This window comes from Magallana gigas, chromosome 1 (genome assembly GCF_963853765.1).
Source record: "Magallana gigas chromosome 1, xbMagGiga1.1, whole genome shotgun sequence".
Lineage (NCBI taxonomy): Eukaryota > Metazoa > Mollusca > Bivalvia > Ostreida > Ostreidae > Magallana > Magallana gigas.
This window is the reverse complement of record NC_088853.1, coordinates 68,193,507-68,206,006: the sequence shown is the minus strand read 5'-3', so window position 1 is coordinate 68,206,006 and position 12,500 is coordinate 68,193,507. Positions and strand designations below refer to the sequence as shown.

General features: G+C 32.2%; 1 long non-coding RNA gene across 1 annotated transcript; it reads left to right on the top strand.

Annotated features, from left to right (window-relative positions):
• The first annotated feature begins 2,106 nt into the window (after positions 1 to 2,106).
• Positions 2,107 to 3,906, top strand: LOC105319645 (uncharacterized). Its single transcript, XR_010711186.1, has 4 exons — positions 2,107 to 2,227; positions 2,649 to 2,728; positions 2,847 to 2,934; positions 3,485 to 3,906. It is a non-coding gene; the product is annotated as an uncharacterized lncRNA (long non-coding RNA).
• Positions 3,907 to 12,500: the final 8,594 nt, after the last annotated feature.

Below are 12,500 nucleotides of genomic sequence, written 5' to 3'. Positions count from 1 at the left end.
ATATTTGTTATATGAACAAAGTATGAGCTTTGTTTCTAACTTTTCTTGTCTTTAAGAGACAGATAATATTTAAGTAACTCTTTATTTCTTTTCTTATGTTCTTTATTATCGAACATTTCAAGATAAAACGATAAATCAATAAAAATGTTAAAAGATAAAAATGATACAAGGATTGAAAGACGGTATTTCATGTTTTAATTTTAACAACAAAAACTAACAGATCTATGTAAAAATTTCGACATTGAAATTTGTAAACAGAGCGTAGGTAGATTTTGACTCTACATTTTCCAAAGATTTGCATTTTATTCGTTAACATTAAAATGCATGTTCTGTTATCATTCATTCGTTACATAATATATGTATCCGGGGTTTATTTGTCATTAGTTAACGTTAACTTATAGGGACCCTTTTCAAATTTAATCAATATTTTATTCAATTTAACATATGTTGTCTTACACAATTGTGAGTAGGAAAACAAATGCAAATCGTCGTTTTATATGTGTTAAGAAAATTGGTCCTTTTTACCAAAGTTTAAAGTAATAATAACACCATCCTGATTGTAAATACAGTTAGCAATGAATACAGATCATGCTGTTGAAACGATGCTATTATTTTGATAATAAAAAAAACACCAATAGACTTGTTTTACGACGAATAAGGCTTTGAAGACAAATCCACGCTTCTTCTTCTGCCGTTCTTACTTCTACCAACTTTGACCCCTTTCCGGAAAACATTGCCTGTGAACATCAAGTTCAAAGCTATATATGCTTCAAGCTACAAGCACATTACCGCATAATGCAATATATGAATTCATACGAAATTATGATTATTAGCTTGGTAATGTTCATGAAATCAAAACACTGCGTTTGGAAAATTGTTTACGCTCGATGAAAACAGATAGCATTGGTTATTGTATGGCACCCATCCGTCATCGCAAACTATTGAAACAAATACATGAAATCTTGTAATAACCAAATGTTTAAAACAATAAAAGTCCAAAAGATGGAAATTCTATATGAAAGTAATCGAAAACATATTAAATTGGCATTTCTTCTTTGTAAATTTTTATTTCTTTAAAAATTCATTAAAAAAAATTTCACATTGGTGATATGAAATATGGTTATTCAATTGTGAATATATGTATCAATTAGATACATTCTTTACTGGTCGTTCTTATGCTACACTTACTTCTTACTAAGATAATATAAACGCATTAGATTAATAATACTACTTACCCCTTTCGGTACTGGCAAGAGTTTTCAAAACAACTAATACATAGACAATTTTAATCATGATTACTCTTTAGTAAGACAAAATCTTGATAATATCCTAATTGTTGATATCAAACGTGCTGTAAAATATCTATATTTATAGTAATACAGCAATCTAAATGACACTTTGTCATTGTTTACATATGTTCGATCTATTTGTGAAGTACACGTATTGTAAAGCTCATTTTTGTGTATCTAATATACGATGGTATGGTTTTGTTGTATTAACATCCCCATGTGTTGCTGTATTTCACATTTCCAAGAAACATCGCATTAAATATTAAGGTCCAAACAGAATGAATATGTGGTTATTGGCGCAGTTTGGAAATGATATGACAATTGACCTATTTTATCATCTTTTATAAATCATCCAAATTCTTTGTTAAACTGAATTTGTTTAAGCATCAAGAGTAATTCGTTTTATCTATTCCCTTATTCATTCTCTTTAAGTTGAACCACGATCTCTGTTTCAAAATTAAGATTAACCAAAACACTTCGCAATGATTGTTTATTTAGGATTATTATGCCTATATTCTAAGCGGTTGACTTCTGGTGTCTGCTAAAAATATAAATATGACCACTGCGCCAGTAACCACATATCTATTCTGTTTGGACCTTCATATTGCATACAGTGTCACTTAAAGATGTGAAATACAGCAACACATGTAGATGTCATATTTAAACATTAATATAACAAAAACATATCATCGCATATTGGATACACTAATATGGGGTTTACAATAATTGTACTTCACAAATAGATCGAACATATGTAAACATTGACAAAGGGTCATGTAGATAGCTGTATTACTATAAATATAGATATTTAACACCAAATTTGATATCCTTAATTAGTATATTATCAAGATTTTGTCTCGGCAAAGAGTCTGACTTAATCATGTTTAAAATTGTCCTTGTATTAGTTGCTTTGACAACTCTTGCCAGCACCGAAAGGGGTAAGTAGTACTATTAATCTAATTTGTTTCTATTATCTTAACAAAGAAAAAGAATTAATTGTGGCTTAGAACAACCAGCATGAATAGTTATATATTGATACCGATATTGTTTTAACGTAGAATATGTTTCCGATTACTTTCATCTTGAATCCTTCATCTTTACCTGTCAATTTTGCAGAATATACTAACATAATGAAAATATGAGAATTACAATCGGAAAAATGAGTATTTTTCTATATTCCCGATTATGACAAAAAGCATTAGGCGGATGTAACCGTCAGCAGACTCTTCTATGGTTCCTGATCCAGTTATATTTCTTTTGGTGTCGTGTTTCCTCTGTTCCTGTTTTGTATATTTCTTTTGGATTTTTATTGTTTTGAACATTTTGTTATTACAAGATTTCATGTATTTGTTGCTATAGTTTGCGATGACGGATGGGTGCCATACAATAACCAATGCTATTTGTTTTCATCGAGCATGGACATTTTTCCAAACGCAGTGGTACGTTTTGATTTCACTGGCTTTACCAAGCCAGTAATTATAATTTCTTAAGAATTCATACATTGCATTATGGTGGTTATCTGTTTAAAACATATAAAACTAAACTTCATGTTCACAGGCAATGTGTTCCGGAAAGGGGTCAAATTTGGTTGAAGTAAGAACAGCTGAGGAAGAAGCGTGGATTTGTCTCCAAAGCCTTATTCGTCGTAAGACAAGTTAAAAGTGTTTTTTTTTTCGACTTTTAAAATAATAGCATTATTACAACATCATGCTTTTTTCCATTGCTAGCTGTATTTACAATCGAGCTAGTTTTATTGTAACTTTAAACTTGTTGTGAAAAGGGACACTTTTCTTAACAAATATAAAATGACTACGTGCAATTGTACTCATAATTGTTTAAGACAACTAGCATAAATTTTAATATTCATTTATTGTATTTGAAAAGAGTCGATATAAGTTAACGTTAACTTATGACACATAAACATAAAATTTAAACGTGAAATACCGTCTTTCAATCCTGATATCATTTTTATTTTTTAACATTTTTATTGCTGTGTCGTTTTATCTTGAGATGTTCAATAGCTAAGAACATAAGAAAAGAAATAAAGAGTGACTTCAATATTCTCTGTCTCTTAAAGACAATAAAAAATTGAAAAAAAACTCCTACTATGTTCTTATAACAAATATTTGAAACATATTGCGAGGAAATGGTTTTAAAATATCAAAAATATTGTATTTAATTAATTTTTTTATCAGGTTTTACTATTTTATGGATTGGCCTCACTGATGTTGTAAATCAAAATAAATATGTGTATCCATCAAGTGGAAGAAAACCGATTTATACAAACTGGGACAGAGGACAGCCCGAAATTGGTAAAAAAGAAGATTGTGCAGCCCTTCAAACGTTTGGCCACAGGAAGTGGCACGACTACCCCTGTAATCGCAAGATGCACTACATCTGCAAGAAACCAGCAAAACACTACGAGTAGTTTACTCCTTGCCTTCAAGAACGCCTGCAAGAGGAACATGTCATTTAGTAATCTTAAAGGTCTGGAAAACTAACCGAAAGGTTAAGTTTAGTCAACCAGTAACCTTTTAAAATCTTTCACTTTTAAGTTGACTGAATGGCAGAGCAGGCATAGTTTTTTTTTCTTCAATAAAATAGAGAGCATATACATTATCTTGTTGAATTTATATCTATAATGTTTCTATGTTGCATACTTGTAAAGAAAGAAATGCTAACAACTAAAATGTACTGTTTATTTATTATACAAGGGAAATGATAAATATTAAATTTCGAAGATAAAGGTCGAACGGAATTCAATCTTTCTGTGCAAGATCTCGGTGAATATATACATAATTCATTATAAGGTTATATGTAATTAGCTATAATAAATTCAACAATCAAGTAAATTTCTGCATTAATACAAACACACAGGCTTAAAGACTCACATTTTAAATGAATAAATTGGAAAGTAATAAAGAGTGCAGTTTTAAGCATAACAAATCTAATCAAACAGAGTTCTAATATATTCTTTTGTCAATGCATGGCTGATGATCATAAAACAACAACTACATTGGATATGTTTAATAAAACTTACAAATACACAGTCTTAGAACTGTGTTATTAAGGCATTGATATCGAGTTACAAATCTGAAAAAAAAATTAACAAAAGACAGACTTGGAAAAGAGTATTTCCACAGCTTCTATTAATGTTTACCACAAAGTGTACGATAAAGCCAGCTTTTAAAACTTTTTTTAATTTGAAGGTACGATATTGTTAAACGAGAACATATGACACACATATGATTCTAATGCTTCTGGAGCCACCCAGACCATTTTGATTTGAACTCTGTAAAAGATTTTCCATTCTCATTTTTTGTCCTTTGAAAATACTCACATCGGTCTTTTTATATATATGCGCTTATAGCGATTGAATGAGTAGTTTGAAACGTTTGCAGTCCTTATCCTCTTTACAACAGGTAACTAATACAGGTCATTATATAAATTATGCAAAAAGAACCGTGGCGTTAGATAATTCAATCGTATTCCCCGTCATTATTCATAAATAACACCTATAAAGTTGGGTTTGTTCGACTGATAATTTTCATTAAGGTTGCTTGGCGGTCAATAAATTGACCATCATATTTAGCTTAAGAGTTCATTCAAATATGATACTTTTCCCTCTAACCTTTATTGAAGACGAAATACTTAAATGTTAGCGTCAACATTTGGCTTTACAATTATAATAAAATACATTAGTTCTTTGCGATCTACTTCAATATACATTCCTTTTTTATTTATAAGTAGTTGTCCGATTGATGATGTTCTGTATTAATTGGACCACTGTGAAAAGCTGAAAAAATTATCAAATAAAACAACTTGCCTACGACAGAATGAAAAACGCAAAACCTATTAATCCGCTTGACTTTATGCTGAGCATTTTTAGAAATTTCCATAATTTAATGAAATATTCGGTCTAATTTATTTTCTGATCATAAAAAAAGGAAATTAAATCATAAAGAATGACTTTTTTCTATCTATTGGTATATATACGAATACAATTTTTTTTTCAATAGATTGCTTCGCCTCAGTCAGACAAGTAATGTGAGATCATATTTGAAAAGTTGAAATAAATTTCAATTTTTTATGATTTGAATACAATTTTCACTTAGTCTGCTCCTTAACATTTATTTTAACACGATGTTTATTGAATTGATAGGAGATAATGGTGTCAAACAGGTGTCACTAGCTGATAACAAAATACGGTACATGGTCGATCATTTAATACGAGATCATATTATACTATTAATAACAACAATAAACTATTAAATAAAATCAAACTAGATTTCTTTAAAATTAATGCCCAGATATACCAGATTTATTGTGTGAGAATGCGTGGATGTGTGGTTATGCATCCTGATTAGTTCACATGAAACAAAAGAACAAACAAATTTTCAACAAAATATTTAATTGCAAATTAAATAAGAAATAAACAGAAAATTCGAGGGAAAAACTGCAAACACAATTATACGAAAAATAAAGTAAATTAATGGAATTAATGTCTTTATTCATTCCGTTTCGAGAAACTCCGTCCAGAAAAAGTGTTTGAAAAAATTTCAATGTTTAATTTAAGTTGTACGCTGCACGGCACAAGTTATTGTAACGGACTGCGTCGCACAGCGATGTTCCCTTTCGAGGTTCTATATTGAATGTCTGACATCTTGTCCAGGCTTTAGAAAAGTCTTTCAACAGTATTGAATATTCAATTAAAATACACAATACTATTAATCAAGTATAAAACTTTCAAAATGAAGATGGTGTCAAGAAATACCTTGAACACTGAAAATATTCCACGAATAGCCGCTAATAAATACAGCAGACTAGAGGTTTTATTCTCTGACAGCTGACATTCTGTTAGGAAGACTTTACAGGCAAAATTCAAAGCAAACGAGACCCTAATAAAATATAAAAAAAGAAAAGAAAATATACTACCTGAAAACTATTCAAACGCATGTTGTATATAAAACGTATATAAAAATTCGGGTTTTAGATACCTGATCTTTTTTTATAAATACAAGCCCCTGATAGCACTAGACGGGATGACGACCATGTCTATTGGTTAACTTTCCAAGGTACTATCCCGATCATACTTTTACCCGTTTATTAAAATATTAATGAGGGGCTGCTCACATGAGCTGTAAATTGAGTTAAACATGCGATGCACATTTATAAATACCGGTATAATGTAAAAATAATATAAATAAAACTAGTTAATTAGAATTGTGAAAAACTGTGGAACAAATTAATTGGCATAAATTTTCTTCAGGTTAAACAATTATTGGTGCTATTTGGTGCTATTTTGTCGTTCAATTTCTACATTTGTTTCAATACACCGAACACAACAAAATATCATGCTCCCATTCAAAAGAAAACATATGATCATATTGTTTAGATAATTCCCTGAACTCTTATCAACTTAACGATGAAAACCCATTAAATATTTGCTGACATGGCAACACGTATACACATAGGATGCCATTTATCAGAGTAAATACTGTTTTCACCACTGTACCCAGTATGAAGCGGTTTTTAACGTCATCGTGCTCGTAAGTAATATTCTAAGGTATCTTTTGGAGCTGAATTGTACTTGTGCTTGTACTAATTGTGATGGCCCTTTTCCTCAAAGAACGACGGGGGTAAGTAAGTAAGTAAGAAATCGCATATACATATACATGTCTATGACTTTTTATTTCAACACGGTGAGGGAGGTATAGTGTCCCTCTATCTTCCCTCTGAAACAACGCCCCCGTTTTTGTGTACATTATTCCATATATATTGTAAAATTGCATGTCAGCACGATATGTTCAGGTTTCTTAAATTGTCCTAATTTAAGAAGCCTGAACAGATTGTGCTGACATGCAATTCTACAATACAACTTACTTACGCCCGTCGTTCTTTGAGGAAAAAAGGCCATCAACAACAATATTTTCAATCAACACGGACGTGAACTGCTTTCACAGCACTATTCCAGGTCATGTACATGTAGTTCTGCCTCTACATCTCACCTCCAGGAGTTTGTTGGACGTTCCCGTTCCCTCTTCCTCCTGCCATGGGGAATTATGGTAAGGGCCTGGCGAGTAAAACTGGATGGTGGTTTTCTCTATCAAACCCCTATGCCGACGTCTTTTTTGTATCTCCTTTAGTTCTTGCCCTGATTTCCTCCACATGTCTTAATTTGAGATCATTTTAGGCCATTTGATGTTGAAGATGCGCCTGAGCCAAGTGTTATAGAAGGTATGGATCTAGACAATTGGACAGAATTAACATTGAAGTTTATGATCTGCAGCTTGGTGTACATGCAGGTATTCTTACGTGTTTTTAAGCATGGAAAACACACTTTTCGGCTTGTCGATTCTTGACTTGATGTCAGAGTCTGTGCCATCTAAACTGTCAACCACATTCCCAAGGTAGATGGAGGACTCGGCTTCTGTGGTGGACCTTCCACCAATTGTAACAGGTATCTTGGTGGTGATGTTTATCTTCATCAATTCTGTTTTATTCAGATTGATTTGAGTCGAGTTCCTATTGATGTAGTTGCCAGGCGAGTTGTCTTTTTCCTCCATCTTATTGTGTTTGTGTGAACGGAGAGAGCCAAATCATCAGCAAAGTCTTGGTCATCAAGTTGTGAGTCAAGGAGACATCTGGCCAATATGGGTAACTCCTTCCTGCCTTGGTATGTGTTTTATATTAAGGAAAAAAGTTTCTTGTGTACTCTATAGTGCCTCATTATCTTCCAGTGTCTATAATGTCAAACGGTTTCTCACAGTCGATGAAGTTGACATAAAGCGGGGACTTCCAATCTAGTGATTATTCAATGATTATACGCAGGCTAGCTATCTGATTAGCACACGATCTAAATCAAGCCTGGTGATCACGGAATTTTACGTATTTTGCTGAGGACCATGCCTGGCACAGACAAGAGCATTTGCGATTAAGAGGCTGATATTTAATGTACAGAAGTATTAGATAATGTAAACGATGAACATATTTTTAACTGCAAAATTAAACTGCTTAACCGAAAAAAACCCAGCCAAAAGTCGAAAAAATCGTAATTTTTCCAGTTGCAACAGCAGGAATTTTGGCCACATCTAATCAGTTTTAGCTTAGATTTGTACTCCTGTCCGCCTTTCTGGATGTCCAACCGGTTGCTTTTTGCCATCAAATTTCATAGAATGAGAATCAGACACATTTAGTATAGAACATGCGATAAAGAAATACAACGCTAATGAGTTTGTTAAGTGTTTTACCCACGTTTGTGCGGGATATCATCTAATTTTATAAATATTATAAATAAATATACACTGCTGCAAATTGCAATTTTATTATGAACATTTCTAATGTTGTATTGATATTTGTCTGTTATCATGTTCTTTGCCCCAAAAATTGTTGATATTTTTTGGGGAGATATACACTTCTGCACTATTTTATTTCAAAATGCAAGCATTGTTATAAACATACTCAGGATAAATTCAATGTATGTTTTAGAGCTTTACTCCTTTTCCTATTCTTGAGATACGATTTTTATGTTAAAAGACATGTAAGATATATCTTAAGAATTTGCTCTTATTTGAAAAGCTGACTTTTTGTTAAGGGATTAGTTAAATTTTACAGGTTTTGAAGTTCTGTGAATTGTAATTGTTTATTTCAATAATGATATAGCAACAGAATACGTACGACTCTTGACTGGCACGAAGGCCCAATACCAGCACTAGGACAGCATGGAGTAACCAGGTGTACTGCCTTAACGAAACGCATCACGTGGATGAAGTCGTCTTGTACATACAATAAGCATAACGTTTGTAAAAAACGAATGTAGCTTGTATAACTTGATAAGTTCATTTTAATTCAAGAATGTCATGATTTTAGTTGAATGAATAAGTGTTTTGTTAACATGTCTTTCAAACATCTCTTGTACGCGTTACTAAGTACCAAAATGTGTGTATTATATGTTGTTGCGTAGAAAACAATAATAGTTTATGGTAGTTTTATTTTCAGAAATCAAGCATGCCTGCTGTATACGTGAAATGACTGATTACCTTTCAAAGTCACACTGATTTAGAGTAAATAAATTATTGACATCATCTTAATAGTAGAGGTATATATGGTTCTCTACAACACACGTTATAGTTATATTGTAAGACCCGCCCATTTTACTCTATATTCTTACCAATTATGCTAATAATATGAAAGGCTTTCTCTATATATTAATACCAAAGGCTCACAATAGTCACACCCACTCAAAAAGACTTACACTATATTTTTATACCAAAGGCTTATAGGAGACTCCGTCCTCTCGGAAGGCTCACCCTGGGCTTACTCTATAAAGTTATACTAAAGGCTCACAATAGTCTCCGTCCACTCAGAAAGATATTCTATTTATTTATATAAAAGGCTTATAATAGTATCACCCTTTAGAAAGCATTCATAAGAGACACTATCTGTCAAGTTATCATTTAAAATCATGGAACCAGAGAGTAACGACATGCGTAAATTAGCTCCTGGGACCATTCAATATAAATGGCAAGTGATAACTTACTCCTCTGTAAACCAAGATGATAAAGGAATCTGAATGGTTTCACAAGAAATCTGAAAGTATGTTAACTATGAAGAAAACATGAAGAAAGGATATGATATCATCGATTGTTTTTCTTCAAAAGAAGAAATTGTCAGGAAAAAAATTGACCTAAATACATATTTTAAAGCTAATGAAACTTAGCAAGCATGTTGCTAACACATACAGTATTAATATTTAGATTTTTTGTGATGACTCATTACATGGATAAAGAAAACATGCATTTTAAATTATTTAACCAGCTTTGCATTGAACAATTATGGCAAAATATAAGCAAGCTGTCTTCAGAGAGAGATGTAATGGATGTGAAATTGACCACCCATCTCAAACTGAACATTCATGTTTGATGGACTCTAAATATATGAAACTAATTTCATACTTTGAATTGGCTTTCATCAAGCTGGATCCAGAGAAAATTTATATTGATTTGCTGGAAAAATATAAATGTTATCAACAAGAACTCATACTTTTTTTGAATAACGTGAATGTCTACGTTAGTACGGACATATGGAAGCAGTTTTTGTTCACAAATTTGGAAAACGACGTAACAGACCACAGTTTTCAAAAATGACTTTGAGAGAGAAGTTTTTAGAACAGTACTATTTATGGACTAATCCAGCAGCTTACACCACACCATCCAAACTTAATGACGCTTTGAAATCAAACAAAGAGTTTAAATTTAGTAAATATTTTATTAAAACATGGTAACAGAAACAAGACGTCAATACATTACAGCGACAAGTTAGACGACCGACTAGAGTTCCAAACATTAGAGCTAGTGGACGGAATGTACAATGGAGCATGGATCTTATGGATGTGCAGAACCTGTCAAAAGAAAATGATGATATTAAGTACTTACTAATATTAATTGACACCCTTTCCAAATATTTACGTGTGGTTATGTTACGTCAAAAAAGTGCAAAAAATGTATTAAACGCCATGAAATAGGTATTTGAATCTGGAGTAAAAAGGTATTCTATTATAAGTGATCGTTGAGAAGAATTCAAAAACCGTTAACTTCAAATATTCAACAATTCTTATTAATAAATGTAATAAAGTGAGAGAAACACCGATACTAAATCTGCTATATAACTATTGGCAACTGCAAACAATTGCATCAATTTTTTGTTAAGCATGTTTATATTTATTATCAATGCGATATTGACGCAGTATTAAATTGTCTTGTAAACATTGTTTATAACTGTGTTCGCTATGTCCGAGTTTTTATTTTAATGTAGGCGCCGAACATAACACGCAAATAGTTTTACTGGTATAATTTGTACGCTGTTAATTAGCATACAAATAAACACTCTCAAGGATAATCAATTGTTGTTTCGTATATGCTTCAGAATATTTATTACATACTAAATGTCTCTTTATTAGTCCCCTACCGGTTTCACCGGAGGGGACTATAGCTTTCCTCTGCGTCCGTCAGTCCGTCTGTCTGTCTGTCCGTCTGTCCGTCCGTCCGTCTGTCTGTCTGTCTGTCTGTCCGTCCGTCTGTCTGTCCCACTTCAGTTTTCCACTGTTTTTTTTCTTTATGGGTTTGACGAATGACATGAAACTTGCTGAGCAGCTTCAAAATGTCAAACTACAGATCAAGTTTACAGTTTTGTAGCGTCTGGTTGACATATTTTCGAGAAAATTAATTTTTTATATTCAAATTTTTTAATGTTCGGGTTCGTTATCGGGCTCGGTGTGTATCAAATTTCTACAAACCGGTAGGGGACGTGTATTGCTTATGCAATACTCTCAGAATGCTTGTTTAGTTTAAAATAATGCGTACCGCTGAGAAGGATATCTCATGCACTTTGTCAGATGGTGATTTTTTTTTATTGGCAGTTCTTTCTTCAAGGCATATGCAGAAGCCTTATCAGCCAGAATTGTATCCTTAAATTAAACATGGATTTGCATTGTTGTGCATTACGTTTGCATGAATTGATTGACAAAAAATTGTAGGATACAAACACTGAATCAAAACAATAACTTAAAATATTGCTGACATGTATCAATACGCATGTTAAACACATGCAATGTCTTTAGAAACATATGGAAATCTTTTATAAGACTAATGAAGAAAATTTGAGTTAAAATAGTTTAAAAACACTTATCGTTGAATAATTGCCAGCATCTGGGACTGTTATCTTTTCTTCAAGTTCTTACATATATTTACACAGCAGCTGTCAAAACGCGATTAATATGCAATGTAAGTGATATAATGTAGAGATTGATTTACTTTTGACAGATATAAAATCCTTTACTTATTGATAAATGAATTAAAGCGATAGACATACCGATACTAAATCGATATAAATTACCCTGTCTGCTATATAACTATTGGTAACTGCAAACAAATGCATCGATTTTTTGTAAAGCATGTTCATAGATTTTTACCAATGCCAAACCGAGGCAGTATTAAATTGTCTTTGAACCCCCGTTAAACAAAGAACTATCAACACGGCGTTTAAATTACCGTGGCAAAAAACACTTCAGAGACTCAGTGTCAATTTTGTTTCGAGAAAGAAAAGTTGGTTGAATACATATCTTGCATTTTAGATCTTTGTAAAAATGTTTCAGCCTGGGTTTTTATCGATGGATTGTGCATAACAATTTTCCTTACTGTATTTTAATGAATT